Source organism: Epinephelus fuscoguttatus, linkage group LG9 (genome assembly GCF_011397635.1).
Source record: "Epinephelus fuscoguttatus linkage group LG9, E.fuscoguttatus.final_Chr_v1".
NCBI lineage: Eukaryota > Metazoa > Chordata > Actinopteri > Perciformes > Serranidae > Epinephelus > Epinephelus fuscoguttatus.
Window position 1 is genome coordinate 7,339,344 of NC_064760.1, and position 16,832 is coordinate 7,356,175.

At 42.2% G+C, this 16,832-nt stretch overlaps 1 protein-coding gene across 1 annotated transcript in view; it reads right to left on the bottom strand.

Moving 5' to 3' along the window:
* LOC125894177 (protocadherin Fat 4) overlaps positions 1-16,832 on the bottom strand; it is a 149,428-nt gene that overhangs the window by 126,492 nt on the left and 6,104 nt on the right. The window lies entirely within an intron of this gene.

The following is a 16,832-nucleotide window of genomic DNA, read 5'->3' on the forward strand; positions in this document are numbered from 1 at the left end:
ACCAAGGCAGCTGGCGTGCTGGATGACTGCAGTGGTTTCAGGGGAAGATGCAAACACACTTGCAGTATGCACAAACACATGCCTGCTTCTCCCCCATACACGTCTGGGATTTCTCCTCTGCTACTGCCTCGCTCTGTCTCTCTGCAATCTTTCTGTTATACATTCTGAAGTCTCCGAGCCTTAGCCGCGATAACCCCGATGACATCACCAAGGTTATTTTTACAGACTTGGCAAAGCTCCTAGACAGTCTCCAAAGCCACAGAAGACACAATAATGCCATCAAACATAACTATATTCATAGGCTTAGCAGTCCTCCCCATGAAGGGTAATCTGATCATGATGTGTCCAATGACTGAAGTTTCATTTTAAAATCTAGTTTTCTTAAAACTGAAAAATAAAATTACAGTGCAGTGCAAATATTTAAAGGGACCTGTTATGTTCATTTTCATGTTCATACTGTATTTGAGATTCTACAACAATGTTTACATGCTTTAATAGTCAGAACATAACACAGAAATTAACAACATCAGCAGCCAAGATTACATGTTTCCCTGACATTAGCATGTAGCTAGATGTAGCAGAGTAATTGCAGCTGGGAAATGACTGTGTATAACAGCACTTTCAACCCTAAATGATCACCAATAAAAGCTTCAGAACACAACTGGACATGTTCCAGCAGGAAAATAATCCATAATTGGCAATAAATTAACAAAATCAGGAACCAAGATAGCGTGTTTCCCTGACGTTAGCATGTAGCTACATGTAGTAGTGTGCTCACAGCTGAAGAATGACTGTAATGAAGAACAGTGGCACTTTCTACCCTGAAAAATCACCAGTAAAAGCTTCTAAAGACAAGCAGACATGTTCCAGCAGGAATATGATCTGAAAACGGGGAGAAATGTACAACATTGGCAACCAAGATTACAGGTTTTCCCGACGTTAGCATGTGGCTACATGCATAAGCCGGGGTATGTCTGTCTATAGCGGCACTTTCACCTGTTAAAAATCACTAATAAAAGCTTCTAAACACAACTGGACACATTCCAGCAGGAATATGATCCGAAATTGTGGAGAAATGCACAATATTGGCAACCACGTTAGCATGTAACTTTATGTAGCGGTGCACTTGTAGCCAGTGAAATACTGTGTACAATGGCATTTTCTACCATGAAAGAATAATAACTAATAACTAATAACTAATAATAGAACATAGATAGAACATATATGGGAAAAATTTACACACCTGCAACCAAGATTATATGTTTCCACGATGTTAGCATAAGCTACATGCCATTATGTACTTTCAGCCAGGGTATGAATATCTATAGTGGCACTTTCTCTCATTAAAAATCACTGAGAGAAGCTTCCAAACACAACTGGACATGTTCCAGCAGGAATATGAGCCGAAATCAGGGAGAAATCAACAACGTCAGAAACCAAGATTACATTTTTCTGACATTAGCATGTTGCTACATGTAGCAGTGTACACGGAGTCAGAGTTTAGCAGCACTTTCTCGTGTTTAAATTACTAATGAAAGCTTCTAAACCAAAATCTCTACAACCGGGCATGTTTCAGCAGGAACATAATCCAAAACTGGGAAGAAATTTACAAAATCAGTGACTACATTTACATGTTTCCCTGATGTTGTAGCTTCGTGTAGCAGTGTAGGCTATGCAATGTAAACACTTGGTGATGACTATAGAAAGAAGTCCGTCATAATCTGACATCATCTTGTAGCCAAAGTGGAAAAAAAACACTGGAAACACATTCAGCCTTAGATTCTTTTGCTCACAGGGATTACCCTCATTATTTGAAACACATTACATTAATATGAACATCTGACGTTGTAACTATTATATGCACATATGACAAAAAATGATGCAAAGCATGATAAACCTGTTTCCAGTCTTGTTTCAAGGGTTTTCTAAACAAGATTCCTTGTCCTGATTACAGTTCAGCTACTTAGTTTTTCTTGTTTCAAACACACTGACATTCATTTCTGGAAAAGTTCACTTTATTGGAAACAGGCTTAAATATTCTTGTTGCACCAGAGAAATGACTTTATAATGAACTATGGATGTTTTGCAGTGTAAAATTTTAAGTCAGATTTGGAGGGAGCTCAGGCTAAGTTTCATGTGGTGCTGTTGCTGTACTGACCCCCCCTCTCTCATGCAGCAGTCTGCAGACCTCAGTGCAAGAGAAGCCCCACTAGCAGCAGCCCCCTGGAGGAGATAGAGACACAATGTAATATCTGATCACCCTCCATGTAATACCATAAGAACACAATGTCCTGGGAGGGAGACTTCATTACAACCTGTCCGTCAGCAGCAGGCCAGCCAAGTTTAGACAAAGTTTTGGATGATTCACTTTTCGGTGGGCTGCTTTTTTTTTCTGTTTCTTCATCCCGGGGAGCTACGTGTCAGTGCCAGAGACGCCGAGCACGATAACTGGAGAAAAATGAGGAGAGGGCGCCAAGATTTGGTAGATTGTGCAAAAAGTATGCAAGAGTAGCGCAGTTTAACGCTGAAGGCATGTGCTGTTATAAAGGAGATATGCATGTGAGCAAGCAGGCACACATGTACGCACAAACACAAGCAATGCAAGTCAGAATAGCACAGTGTTTGAAAGTGAAGACCATAAAATCAACTTTCAGAACGGCACTTTTGTCAAATTACACCTCGACATCCACACACAATAGAGCCTGCTGAAATTAGGCCACTTCATCCATTTGCATAGGAAAATCACAGAGTGGGCAAAAAAGAGAGGACATAAAAAGAGTAAAAATAGCACATTGTCAACGAATGTAATCGAAACCAGAGCCACAGCTACGAGCTCAAAACAGTCACACTTTCCTCTGTAGCTCCAGATATCACCACCTTTAATAAAAACATAACTTTTGCATGACAACAGAGCCGGGGAGGGCGGCTCAGGTACCCCGATTGTGAGCAAGAGAGCCTGAGTCACGTTGACTGGATCCGCACATCGTTGCCCAGAATGCTCACCAGCTGGTTTCAATTAAACAGGCCCAACTGGAGAGAGGAGAGGAAGGCCGCATTCACCAAAATGCCTAGCTATTTCAAGCCAGGAGTCCTTTCTCCTCTCTGTTTCTGACAGCAGATCACTTGCTCCAAATTTGTGTAAACACTGTGTTTTGTTTGCTATGGGGGCCAGTGCTCGCTTGCTGCCGTGCACAGTCGCACAGCGTACATGCAGGATGGTAAAGCCTGAATGCAAAGCTTGCATCCAGCATGCTCTGTGATATTTCAGTGAAAAATAAGATGCTTTAGGATTACTGCTTTGGAAATACAGAGTAGCCTCGCCAGCATCGAGCTGACTCTGATCCAAGAATCTCCCCGAATGAGATAATAATCCTCCAAAGTGAGGCTCATGCGCTGCAGTTATTGTCTCGGTGACCACAAGCTGTTTTCCCGAGACGTTCCACTCGGCTACGTGCTCACACAACCGCAGCCTTTCTGCAGAACGGCCCATGGGAGGAGGATTTGTACATGCACTTTAATGAGTAGGGAAGCCTGTGTGTTGAGGAGGTTTTGTGAGTCAACAGAAACACCTGATAAGAAGCACCTGTCAGCTCAATAAAAGCTTAAAGGGTCAGTTCACCCAAATAACATAACATAACAACATTGTCTCACCGGCCCAGTCACTGGAAGAGAATGTTGGCACTGTACATCTCTGCAAACCAAGAATATGACACATTTCTATGCTTTACTTTTCATATCAACTTTTCTAAAGGACGTAGTATGTGAACTAACTTTGTCATTCGGAGGTGGAAGGCATGCTAGATAGTATGTCACCTAGGGATAGTGCCACGAAGTGTGTTTCCTGCCAGGGTGACACAGTGAAAAGTAGTCGCTGTTACCAAGATATCGCTGCGATTCCTGTCGGTATAAAAGCAAAACTGTTGTCGTTACCGAGACATCGCTGAGTTTTCATGCCAGGATAGTGCAACGAAAAGCAGATGTTTTTACCCATCAAACAGTTGTATTTAACAAGACATCGCTGCGATTCCTGCCCAGATAGTGCAACCAAAAGTGGACGTTGTTTACAAAGACATCGCCATGTTTCCTGCCCTGATGATATTGAGAAAAAAAAAGGTTGATTTTACCAAGATATTTCTGCGTTTCCTGCCAATAAGCATGTGTTATTTAAGCCAAAACATGGTCTTTTTGTAACCATTACCAGTGGCTGTTTTTGCCTACACCTATCCATAAGTTAACCATACCTTTAAAGTTATATAAAAATGTACCAGTGTAACATATCCATGGTTTTAAGAACCGTACATGCCAAAGATTTTTTGGTGTCTTGTAATGCAGATTTGGCATCATTTGGCCAGTGTTTGAGAATAAAATCTAGGATCATCAAATTCTCACTACAGGTAAATGACTCTTTTTTTTAATTTAGATGAACTGATCCTTTAATCTTAAGTTTTTTTTTTTTATTATTATTCCTCCTGAAGAATCTTTTAAACCATATCACACATATGATGTTTCCAGTGAGTGAAATATTCAGACCCAGGACTCCATGTTTTAATGGCTGCATTATACGTAGGAATGTTAGATGATTAGCACATTGTTTTATCCACCTTTCTCCAGAATCGTGCCTCATACATTTGGTATTCCTGGAAAGTTTAGGATCTCCACCAGAATTCATAACAAAGTTTTGTGGGTTTGAACAATGCCTGGCTACACAGCATGACTTTGAAACAAACTGCGCACCGCTGGGTTGATTAGGTTTTAGAGGTAAATACCACTACACAATTAGTGCATCTACCTTTTTACAAAAGAAGGGTATAAGGGTTTTAAAAACAAAAGGAACAAAGCAGTAAACACAGCTGTAACAAGGGGAAAACTCCATTAGATCACACTTGAAAGGCCGGTGGATTTTCAAGGTGAGAGACGAAGCCAATAAAAGTCAACTTTTTGGGGAAGGATCACTTCTGGTACTGTTTGTAGCAGTGCAGAGAAAAGCAGCAAATTAAGATCATTTTCTTCATGACATCAACATGCCAATATGCCAAAGAGCTGCTGGGTGACTGGCTGTACAGCTGACAAGCTCATTACAAGCCCAGGCTTGGCCACTGCACAAGCACTTTTCTAATACTTGCACTGGAATCATATTTTAAGCGAGCGTGACGGTTGTGATATCATAAGACGACCTGAGGCGTGATTCAAGGTCGATCAGGGTGAGTGTTATCTCATATCTTGCCTTAGATCATCAGAGAGGGCTTCAAAAGCTTACTGAAGATTTTGCCGAATACAGACCACAGAATATGTAACATCCTTCCCACATGTGACATCACAATTATCACGATAATTACGTTATTGCACGAGGCATGCGAGAAAAACGTTTCTTTCACGGACTTGAGATAACATGACATGACTAACTGATACACTAATGGTCATTTTGTGGGTGAAATATTCCTTTAAGGATCCTGAGAACAATAATTTTAAGCATAACAGGTTTCCCCTTTTTCAGTACAATGAGAGACTCCTGATTTGCTACATAACCTGCCCAAATAGCTCCCGTGGCAGAAACAGCATTGCCAAATCTCTACCGGTGGACATGTTTCTACCATCATATCGCCCAACCCTACAGCCAACAAGCTGTCAAATGAAGCGCATGAGCTGAATTACGACTAACATTTTAAAAGTCCAACAAACCTGCACAGAAATCAATTGCCGGAAAAGTCATGCAGGGACATTTTGAAAGCTGAAATATTTCAATTCCAAAATTGAAAACAGCTGCAAATGGACTGTGGCTTGGCTTATTTTTTGAGTTAAGACCTGCACAGCAAAGCAAGCGAGACAAAGCACACGATTTTGAAAGCAACAATCACAAGAAAACAACGAGGAAACATAAAAGTAAAGCTTGGTGCAAATGCTAAATCACAATATGGTTAACCTCTTAATAAAGTGGGAGCGTGTGCTGCACACAGAGCAGCAGCTCCAGTGGATCTCCTGATGGAAAACTCATAAAATAAGAGGGGAGATAACAATAACACGGGCTCTCGCTCTCTGGTGCCAGTCTATCTTTGCTTGTCTCCTGCCTCTGACACTAAAGCCCTACTCCAGCCCTCCCTCCTTAGCTCCCAGCTCAAACCTCACTCCCTCCCCCTCCCTCTTTTTTCCTCCCTCCATCTCCCATCTAGCTCCTAAATTATCTGCCCGGGCTGTGGGAGATACCCCTTCCTGCCTGGGGTCGCTCAGCTTACCACAAGCTGTGGCGATGAGGTGTGTGTGTGTGTGCACGTGAGAACAGTGCATACGATGCAGAAACACACATCCTCTCTCCCCTTCTCGTTTGATGTCCCCAGAGGTGGGAGGATCCTAAATGTCACTTTGGAGGTGCTGTTGATGGACGGCCAGCGTGAGCAAGGCAGACAGACAGACGGAGAGACAGACAGGCAGGTCAGCGAGGCAGCACGGTGAAGTTTGAGCTCTGAAAACAATGGAAATTTGCCGTGTGTATTCCTGCATGTGGATGTGTTCGAGTGTTTGTTGATGCTAGAGAGCTCGGTAAGTCACGTGTAAGAACAAATCATTCTGTAGCTGGGATCCATTATTACCAAGGAGAGCATGTGCCAAAATCAACCCTCCGCTCTCCCTCTTTCTCTCTACCTCCCTTCGTTTTACAAGTGAAAGTAGTGGAACATTATTTTTTTTTCAAAGCTGGACAGACTTGGGCATATTTTATGGTCCCTTCACAGTCAGAGCAGCGCAGAGAGAAGTGATGAAGAAATCTCTGGGATGGAGTCATACTCAGGCAAAGATTTATTTCCCAGCCTAGCTCTTGCTCAGACCTGAATCATAGCTTAACCTGATCACTTCAACGACTCCCAATCAACATTGTCGCGCTTGAATGACGATAAAGCTTGGAAACTTTAGATCACAGCTTCTGATGGACCCTTGTGATTGCACTCCCTCCTGGTACAGAACAGCAAAAGTCTCCCTTTTGATCACGCCAGACCAAAGGAGAGTTCCCGGCGGCGATTAATACTATTTCGGTCTCACATTTGGTCGCAGCATGTGTGCTTAAGACAGAGGAATGACCCCTCCCAAATGAGGCATGACAATCAAAGTCACAGAACAAGAGAAATGTATCTCTGATGTGAAAATAAACCCGATGATGCAAAACTCCGCCGAGCATGCACAGCTCTGGCCACATTCATTTATTATTCTAACCCGAGGTCTTGCATTGACTTTGCATGAGGCAGAAAAGGGGGCAAAAGTGAAAAAAGAAAGTCTGCGGACAGTCGACCGCAGAGCCGAGAGAGTTTTCTTTTAATATACATGTGCATTCCCTTTATAAACATAATTTCGCGGCAGACCGAGTTTAAAAGTAGAGTGTGTAAATAATTTTTTGTTTTAACCTGTTTAGAGTAGCAGCAGGGTGGAGTTACCACACCAGGACAATTCACTTAGCCACAGCAGACAATGAAATGAGTACAACAAAGTTAAGACAATGAGATCTCAAAAGTAATTTTGTGTACTTTTACTTTAGTTTACAAGATCTAACAATATCTACTGATGTAGTAAAACCTACCCAGACGTCGGGATGGGTGTTGAACCAAAATGTGTCTACAGTAACATCACAAACTGCCAAACACCCGTCAGATACATGATCTTAGTTACTTACTCTTTTGATCCACTGGAGTCTGGTTTCAACCGCATTGACAAATCTATATCTTATTCAGCAAAATTTCTATAACTGCTTAATCACAGAGGGCTCTGGCTTCTTTTATTGAGCAATAACTTTGTGCAACACCTCACCCCTGTCTGACAGAGAACTGCCAACTTGATGTTTTTCTGTCCCAACCAAAGTCCGCTCTGTTTTGCTCCTCAGTAACCTTGCAATCTATCTATCTATCTATCTATCTACACAGTATTTATTAATCTATGGCAGTGGTTCCCACGCTTAGGGTTGGGATCCCCACAAGAGGTCACAAGACAAATTCGAGGGGGTCATTAGTTCAGTGGATCTCAACCAGGGGTCCAGGGACTCCCATGGGTAACTTGAGAGAGTTCCAGGGGGTTCCCAGGAAAGTGAGGAATACTTCATTTTTCACTATTTAATTCACTATAGAGGTACGCCCAATGAAAGAAGGAGTTAGAGTGACTACCTTGATCGTGGGTTTCCGTTCCTCCATGTTTATTTCCAAAACTGTCACTGACAACATCAAAATTCTAGTCTTTATCATTTCCAATGACAAGAATCTTTTCAGTTCCTAAAGTCCTTAAAGCCCCTGAAGTGAAATCTTATTAAATGGGGGTCCTTGACCTAATGGGTATCAGTTTAGGGGTCTCTGATACAAAAAGGTTGAGAACTACTGTACTAGATCAGTGGTTCCCAACTGGTGGGTCGCAGCCCAAAAGTGGGTCACAGGTCCATTCTGAATGGACCGCAACTGACTCACAAACATGTCAAAAGAGCTTTTATTTTGAAGTGCAGTTTTCTGCTGGAGAGTGAGTGTATGGCAAGCCGTTTTAACATTTAATAGCTAGACTGGATATTCATTACTGATATCTGCAACATAATTTTGCCTAGTCAAAACTCTTACTCAAGATATCTGTAATTAGATTTTGACTAGTCAAAACTCTAATTACAGATATCTGTAATTCAGTTTTGACTAGTAAGATTTAAACTGCTTTTGCCATTCATGTGTATGGGGTTTGTCATTATAGATATCTCCAATGTAGTTGCGGATATCTGCAATTCTTATTGCATTCTTATTGAAGATATCTGTAATTCCAGTTTGAGATATCTACAACGTCATTTTGACTAGTCATAATTCAAGTTCAAGATATTTTTAATTATCATCAGTTGAAGATATCTACATGGTCCTTTCTAGATATCTTGAATTGAGTTTCAGATCGTCAGAATGACGTTGTAGGTATCTTGAACTTGAATTGTGACTAGTCAAAATGATGTTGTAGATACCTGCAACTGAACTGTAGATATCTCCAATTCAGTTGCAGATATCTGCAACTACATTGGAGATATCTATAAAGACAAACCCCATACACATGAATGGCAAAAATAGTTTGAATCTTGGTAGTCAAAACTGAATTACAGATATCTGTAATTCGAGTTTTGACTAGTCAGAATGACGTTATAGATATCTTCAATTAAAATTCATACTAGTCACAATGACATTACTACTAGTCAAAAATGGTGTTGTTGATATCTATAATGGTAATTCCGGATAGTCAAACTTAGCGATTAAATGTTAAAACAGCTTGCCATAGTGAGTGACTAACAGACAGCTACTTGACAGAGACAGAAAACTAGCTCGACGACATGGCCAGACACAAGTACGAAGCTGAATATAGTAAATTGTGAGGACCTTGAACTAATGCCTTTGGAGAAATATGAACCCGTGGCTGGACCAGCTGCGGAGAGGTGTGCTCTTTCTGCCTAGGCCTAGGAAAAGCTGAGGCCCCAGAACAGAGCTACACCACCAAATACATTACTGCAAATGGAAATAAAGTTTTCTTTGACTAAAAAGGGTCCCAGCTGAACAGCACCAGTATTGACAAATTTCTAACAACTAGTCCGACCTACGTCATGACAAACCAGTTTATCAAAGGCATTACACATATTACCACTTCATTTATTTAAATTTTTGACTGCACTGTATGCCGCCATGAAGACATTTTCCCAGTTATGCACAGTAAAGTCTTAAAGGTTCAGTATGTAACTCTGGAGAAAGATAGTTGATTGTCTCATTTCTAGGTTGTCAAATACTAATGCTTTACATTGTTGGTTCAGTCCGACTACCAACATGAGTTTAAGAGACTCAACAATCAACTATCTGTCTCCAGAATTATAAACTGAACCTTAACATTTTGGATTTTAAGCAGGTTAAAACAAATGCTGACAAACACTGCCAGCATTGTCAACATTTCTGACACTATGCTACTGATGATAAATTTGTCTCCTCAGTCTCCGGAGCAGCAGGTATTCAGCCGTGCACACAGATCTGAATCTCGTCTTGCCAAACTGGTGAATTGTGAGATTTAACAGCCTTTGCAGCCTGTGGCCAAAAAAAAGTTAGTTTTGCTCTTTCATGACTAACGTGACACTTGGCTTAACTTTAAAGGACACGGCAGAGCAGAACAATATGACCCTGCTCCTGACCTCTCAGCCCCCGAGTCTGACAAATGTGTAGCGTGAGCTGTGCCAGTCGCTGCTCTCTGATGGGAAAAAAGTCAAACACGGTGAAATGTGAGACGGCCTGTCATACAACTACAGTCAAAACTTAAGACACTTAAAACTATATGAGCTCTGTAGAGAGGCTATTGGAAAAGCACAAAGAACCGTAACTTTAATGTTCATCTCAAGTGGTCGAATGAGGAGAGGAGTGACAGCTTTAAACTTTTCCAAACAAAGTTACACTGTGCCACAAAATAAATGGAACAAGACAAACACTAACAAACAGTCCAGTGTAATAAAAGGAGAACATAAACTGCTGGCTTCATTAAGGCTCCGTCTGAATGTGCAGAATCGCAGTCACAAAGCAGCCCCAATGATCTTATTTGACAGTAACATAATCATAATAATCTAAATGAAACTGAATTATTTTGACTGTGGCTACCATTTAAAGTCTGCCTGCACTTGAGAGGCAGTTTGAACTTGTGGTCAGTGTGTGTGTTTGGCAGCGTCTGCTTGCACGCATCTATGCATGAGCGAATGTTTATCCAACTTTTATGGCGATTGTCTCATAAAAACGGACAGGCGCTCTGGGACGACCTGCTCTCCTCTGCACCGGCTCACCCGCAGGTTCACCCGCAACGACCACCTACCAGGAGCAGATGCTCACCTCCACAATGACCATTTTGAAAACGCACGTCCGGGCGGATTACAGCGTGAGTTATTACCTTGGTTACGGCCTTTCTGGACTGTTACCACCCTTTTGTCGAGCTCAAGTGCACGAGCGAAGACACAGTCAAAAAATCACAATTAGACCATGAATTACAACACACAGGGAGGCAGTTTGTTCTGCATCATTCCTCCTCCAGTTGTTGGAAAATGTCCCCTCTGAGAAACATGAAATTTTAATACTGAGCTTGTGTATGATTCGAGTGTAATCAAAGCTTTTTTTTCTGCTCAGTTTGATTCGACAAAGAACACTAAATGCTTCGCTTCGGGGGTATCAGTATCAGCGTTCGACCTTTCTCTGGAAACCGTCATCAATCTTTCAATTTTTATTAATACACTCACACACAGACACAAACCAGCATCCGTATCATGTTGTCCAGACGTACATGACCTTCCCCTCCCTGCCTCGTTGACCTGTCTGGCTTTACAGGTTTTATCTCACGCTCTATCCTCTCTACAAACTCATCACATTTCCCTTCATGTTGGAGGAGGTTCAGCATCACCGAAACACAGAGGCAGCAAAAGAGGGAATGAAAGAGACGCAGAGAGAAAAGCAAACTTTGAAGTCCGTTGCCAATGAGATTTATGAATCAGACTGATCCACAACACAGAGAGAGACACAAACAGATTCCCAGAAACACAAAGCAGGGAGGGAGACACTAAAGAGATGCGAAGAGACAAAGATATACAGCTTAACAAAGAGGAGGAGCTCAAGTTGTCCATAGCAACAAAGATCAACACTAACTTCTATATCTGCCTTTAATCTGCAAAGACTGTGGCTGCAAAGACTGACTCCCACCGAGCAGCAACCTCCAGGGCTGAAGAATGAAGCTGAAGTGCCAAAAACTGCAGTTCCTTGAATGACCACATGGGGCTATAACTCACTTGTTTAAATGGGATGAAGGCTTAAAGTTATGCATAATTAAGGGCCTGGACCAGTGGCATGAGGTGGTTACAATGGGCCCCAGTGCACGCTTTCATGCACATATTGTCTCGTCACATGATCAAAGTCTTGACATTGGATAACATAAATATTACCCAGCAACATGCAGCAAAGGGCTACGAGCCAAAATTGAGCCCGTGGCTACAGCGACAGACACTGCCTTTGTGCATGGAGCGCCTGCTTTACCCACTGAGCTAGCAAATAGCTTTAAACGGGATCACGCAAGCAACAATCTCCAGCTGCAATCCACAGGACGTTTGTTTTTAAAGGGTTAAGCCTGTTCTCCGCTAGCGAACGTTAGCATTAGCATTATCACAGTTAACCATAGTTGTAAATGCACTGTGCTAACCAAGCTAGCAGCTAGCATTATGATTAACGTCACCCTCTTGTCTAAATATGGTCACCTCTCCAAAAATCCAAAATGGCAACAGTCAAAGGAGTCCACAAACAAGTGGGTGGCGTTACCATGGCAACGTCTATCATTTTACACGACAAATGACTCCCACCTGCTTACGACATGATCAGGAGCCCTGCCCTTGCCTCCTCCTCCTTCCCATGATTCCTTGCAACGCCGCCTGTGTCTGGCCCCTCCAAGACCCTCCTTAAAGTTTTTCCCTCCACCCCTCCTCTTCCTCCATTCCCACAGCTCCCAATAACACCGTCTGACACGTCTAGAACCCTCCCAAACCCTTTCTTTCTCCAGCCTCACAGCTCCAAACAGATCTACGCCACGTCCTTCACCGGTGAGGAGAGGGGAGGAAAGCCGGCTGACAGGGGCATCCATACACACTCCTAAATCTGCCAAGGCAAGACGCTGGCACAGACAAAAAAAATAACAAAAGCCTCCCGATCTGCGGCCGGGGCAGTGCAACACTTTATCTACGGAGGCAAAACAAAGGAAGGCCTGTTGAGCGCTCCGACTGTGTTTACTTTCAGGGGGGAACAATGCCTTTAAGGGGAGGGGGCAAGGACTGATGTGGCACTTGAGGGCCTCTCTGAAAAAAACCGCACTTCATTTTGATTCACAGTGAGTTTAAGAAAACAGTTGTAGCGGTCTGGTGTATAGGGGCTGGAGGGATTGAGTGTGAGGCGGCAGATGAAGGGGAAGAGTACAGTGGATAAGAAACAGACAGTAGAGGTGGCAATGAGAAAAAAAACTTGGTTTCTCTGATTTATTTCTCATCACAAGGTTACATTTCTTTCTTTAAAGGAGCAGTCCACCAAAAATCTTCTCAGTAGGAGACATAGGGTTTGAAGGTGACTCTGAATGATCTGCAGCAGTTACATTCATGTTTGTTGGCTGCAAATTACAAATGTAAACAGCTGAAAACACCAGCAATAAACAAACTGAAAGCTGTGTAACATCATTGTGCTGCTGGTTGGATGCCAAGAGCCCAAACTGCTCAAATAAAAGTCACAAGCGAACATATTCTGGCAAAAGATATGCCTAGGGCACCAAATGAGCTACATCTGGGCCTGAAAACAACCAATCAGAGCCAAGGAGTCTCTAACGCAGCTGTCAATCATGTCAGTAACTGCATCAAACTGTCAAACTAGGCGGCGTTTATGAAATATGAATCAAGATTTTGTTAGTGTATGTCCAATGTCTCACCGTATATGTTTTCAGAAACATGTTTTAGTGTATTCTTTGGCTGTAAAACGAAAACCTTTGCTTCAGCTGCACTGTTTCCAACATGGCGGCCGGGCCACAGCCTCTCATTTCAGCTCTCATACAGCTAAACAGTACACGAAAATATATTTCCGAAAACATTTAGGTGATAAGTAGGCAGTGCAGTAACAGGGTCTTGATTCATATTTGATCAGCGCTGCCTAGTTTGATAGTTTGATGCAGTTCAGGAGCAGTGATTGACATGACTGACAGCTGCGTTGACTCCTCGACTCTGATTGGTTGTTTTCATTCATGTGCCGCAATGACATTGGAAGTGACAGATTATCTGTTGCATGTTCTGTTGTGTAGATAAAGTGACAGTTTGAGCAAATATGACGAAAAGTTTCAATTAAAGTTCCCACCCACAGCTTTCAAGCCTTCCTGTGGTGAGTGTTTGATCCCCAAATGAGTCCTTATCTTATTTATTCCACTTTAACCTTTGCACTCTTGTTTATCTCGTAACGACTAAAGATCATTCTTCTTGAGAATCAACAAATAAACCTCTTCAACAGGCTAATAGACTTTCGAGTACTTCACACTCCTGCTTATATCCCAATCAGTGACGCGCAGGTGTTTTGTTTTTAGCAACTGATGGGAAACACCTGCCGTCACATCGCTGATTAAAACATGGCCAAAAGTAAAACCGATCCTTGAAAGTTTCAGCTCGAGGAGAGAAGTCTGTCTGAGGTGATGCAGTGTGGATTCACTCAGTATGAACTATGAGGGGAAATGCTTCTCTCCACCTCTGAACGAGGACAATGCAGGACGTGATGAATCAAAACTTGGAGTGAAATAAGAAACATCCTCCTGAACACTATGAATGGAATCTGGATTCACCAACAATGGATGAACCTGCTGCCAAGACATTTTTTGGCGTATTTATCTGCATCAGATATTAAGAGGAAGGAGATTTTTGGGTAATGACGTCGTCTGTGCAACATTCCAAACTAAATATGATCATCTGAATTTCTGTAAGGAGTTCAACAACTACTGAATGGCCAAAAGAAATGCCCTCTGCACATCATACATGACCCAGCTGTGACCAAAAATCACATACAGTCCTGCTATGACAGATCTTATAAACAATCACTCACACTGAAACTTTCTAAAATGCAGAAAAGGTCAGGAAAAAAACCCAGAATCCCTCTCTCTGCACTCTTTCCACTGCAGGCCCAGCAGGGTCCTGAGTTGTTTAAGATCACGACCGTCGATAAGGCATGTCCAGCCAAATTCTCTTTGTTCCAGTGTTTCCAAAACATCACACATGGTGTATAGAAGACGGGGGAAAAATGCCAGCTTTCCCTCATGCACCCAATCAATGGGGAGAATGGGAAATGGAGAATGTGAAAGGGTCACAACCCCAGGGGTGGAAATAATCCCCCAGTTGCTACCGGGTATCTGGTGTATAAACACTGCACTGGAAAAACATTAGTCTAAGTCTGAAGGTTTACACTATCGTACCACACAGTATCCTTTGAGATCCCGTTGACAGAGGAGATACAAATACTGCTCATTTCTGCTATTAAAAATACAGCAATAAAGACGACTGCGTTTCATTTCAGCACGAAACCAGCCCACATTTCCAAACGTGGAAGGTCATTTGAATTCCTCCAAGTTATTAGATCTCACGCCTCTCAAAATGGAGAGACTGACTACGCAGCCAGGTGGTGTGGTAAAGTCATCTCTCTGAGGGGTGAGAAAGTTCAAGCCTAGCATGAAACCAATCTAGACTTTAAGGTTTGGGAACGGAGCACTGAAGCACTATATTCTCTCATTAGTCCGACAGTAGAGTCTGCAGGAAAGCAGATTGCCATCTTCGCTTCAGGCAAAGTGAGACAACATTTGATATTCCCATTTGGCCAGAGCGAACCTTTAAGTTAACTTAGCTAACACGATTTTGCCAAGTAATCCTTGATTTCAATAATGTGTGAGTTTGTCTCCAAAATAACTGATTGCCGTATTAGATTTCAGCTTCAATATTTGCAGTGGTTGAAAAGGCATCAATAACAACTGTCAAAGACATCCAGCTAATCTTAAACTCTTAAATCACTTCACATTATAACACAAAACAGATTTCTTAAAGGGTCCAGTGTGTAGGATTTAGGGGGATATATCAGCTGAAATTTAATATAATAAGTATGTTTTCTTTAGTGTATAATCATCTGAAAATAAGATTCAATGTGGTTTTGTTACCTTAGAATGAGATGTTCATATCTACACAAGGAACCGAGTCCACCTTGTTGCACTGCCATGTTTCTACAGTAGCCCAGAACCATGTTTTTACCGGTTTAAATCACTTGGTCCATTTGTTTTGGAGAGGAAGAGACGTCTGCGAATAACTCAGCTCCTGGTAAAAACATCCTGAATGTCTAGATCTTAAAAGGTGCAGTGTGCAAGATTTTACCAAAAGCCTAATCATCCACTTAGGTCTCTTCTTCTCCAAAACAAACAGACCAGGTGATTAAAACCAATAAAAACACTTAATAAAGCAGTGTAAGGTTACAAATCAGTATTTCAGAAACACTGATTTGTACTGTGAAACTTCTTTATTCAGTGTTTCTACCACTTTTAATCACCCAAACTGTTTGTACTGGAGAAGAGGAGACCTCTGCGGATAATTCGGCTCCTGGTAAAAACCTCCTGAACGATGAACACTAAAGGAATTCTGAGCGGATTTTCATACTTGGCACATGGGAGAAGTCAGAGCTGGTTGCAATCCGCAGTCTTCGCCTCTAGATGCCACTAAATCCTCCACACTGCTCCTTTAAGAAGAGAAGAAGCTCACACCTTTTTCTGTTTTTGCTCTGAAAAGTCCAGTTTAAATGCAGTATGTGTGCATCATCAAGCCTGTAATAACATGGCATCTCCAGTCCTGGTTTTTCCAAAACATATGTAGGCTCACATTTGTTTTTCATTTGACTGGCGGCTAGGCCTTAGCCACCCAAAACTGGGTTTAGGGTTCCTGCATTACGCTTCAGAGAATTTAACTCCCTCTTTCTTTAGGGAAAGCCTGAAAAAGGTGCATCACATAATGCAAACTCAGTGGACAGCTTAAGTTTCACTCTCTCCGCCCTCAGCGTCTTTTCACAGAGTCTTAAGAGGTCACCCAATTTTAATGGTCACTTATTGCCTGTGGAGCAGTTCCTGGTGGTATAAAGGTACCCCAAGACCACCCCGGTGCCAAAACAGCCTCAGGCTCAAAGGCTCAAAGTAATACTGGCACTGATGATGCATACCTGCACTGCAAGACCTTATGAATTACTCTCCTTTTCATTTCTACTTGAGACACTGGAGAAGCCATCATGGTCCATGAACCTGAAACA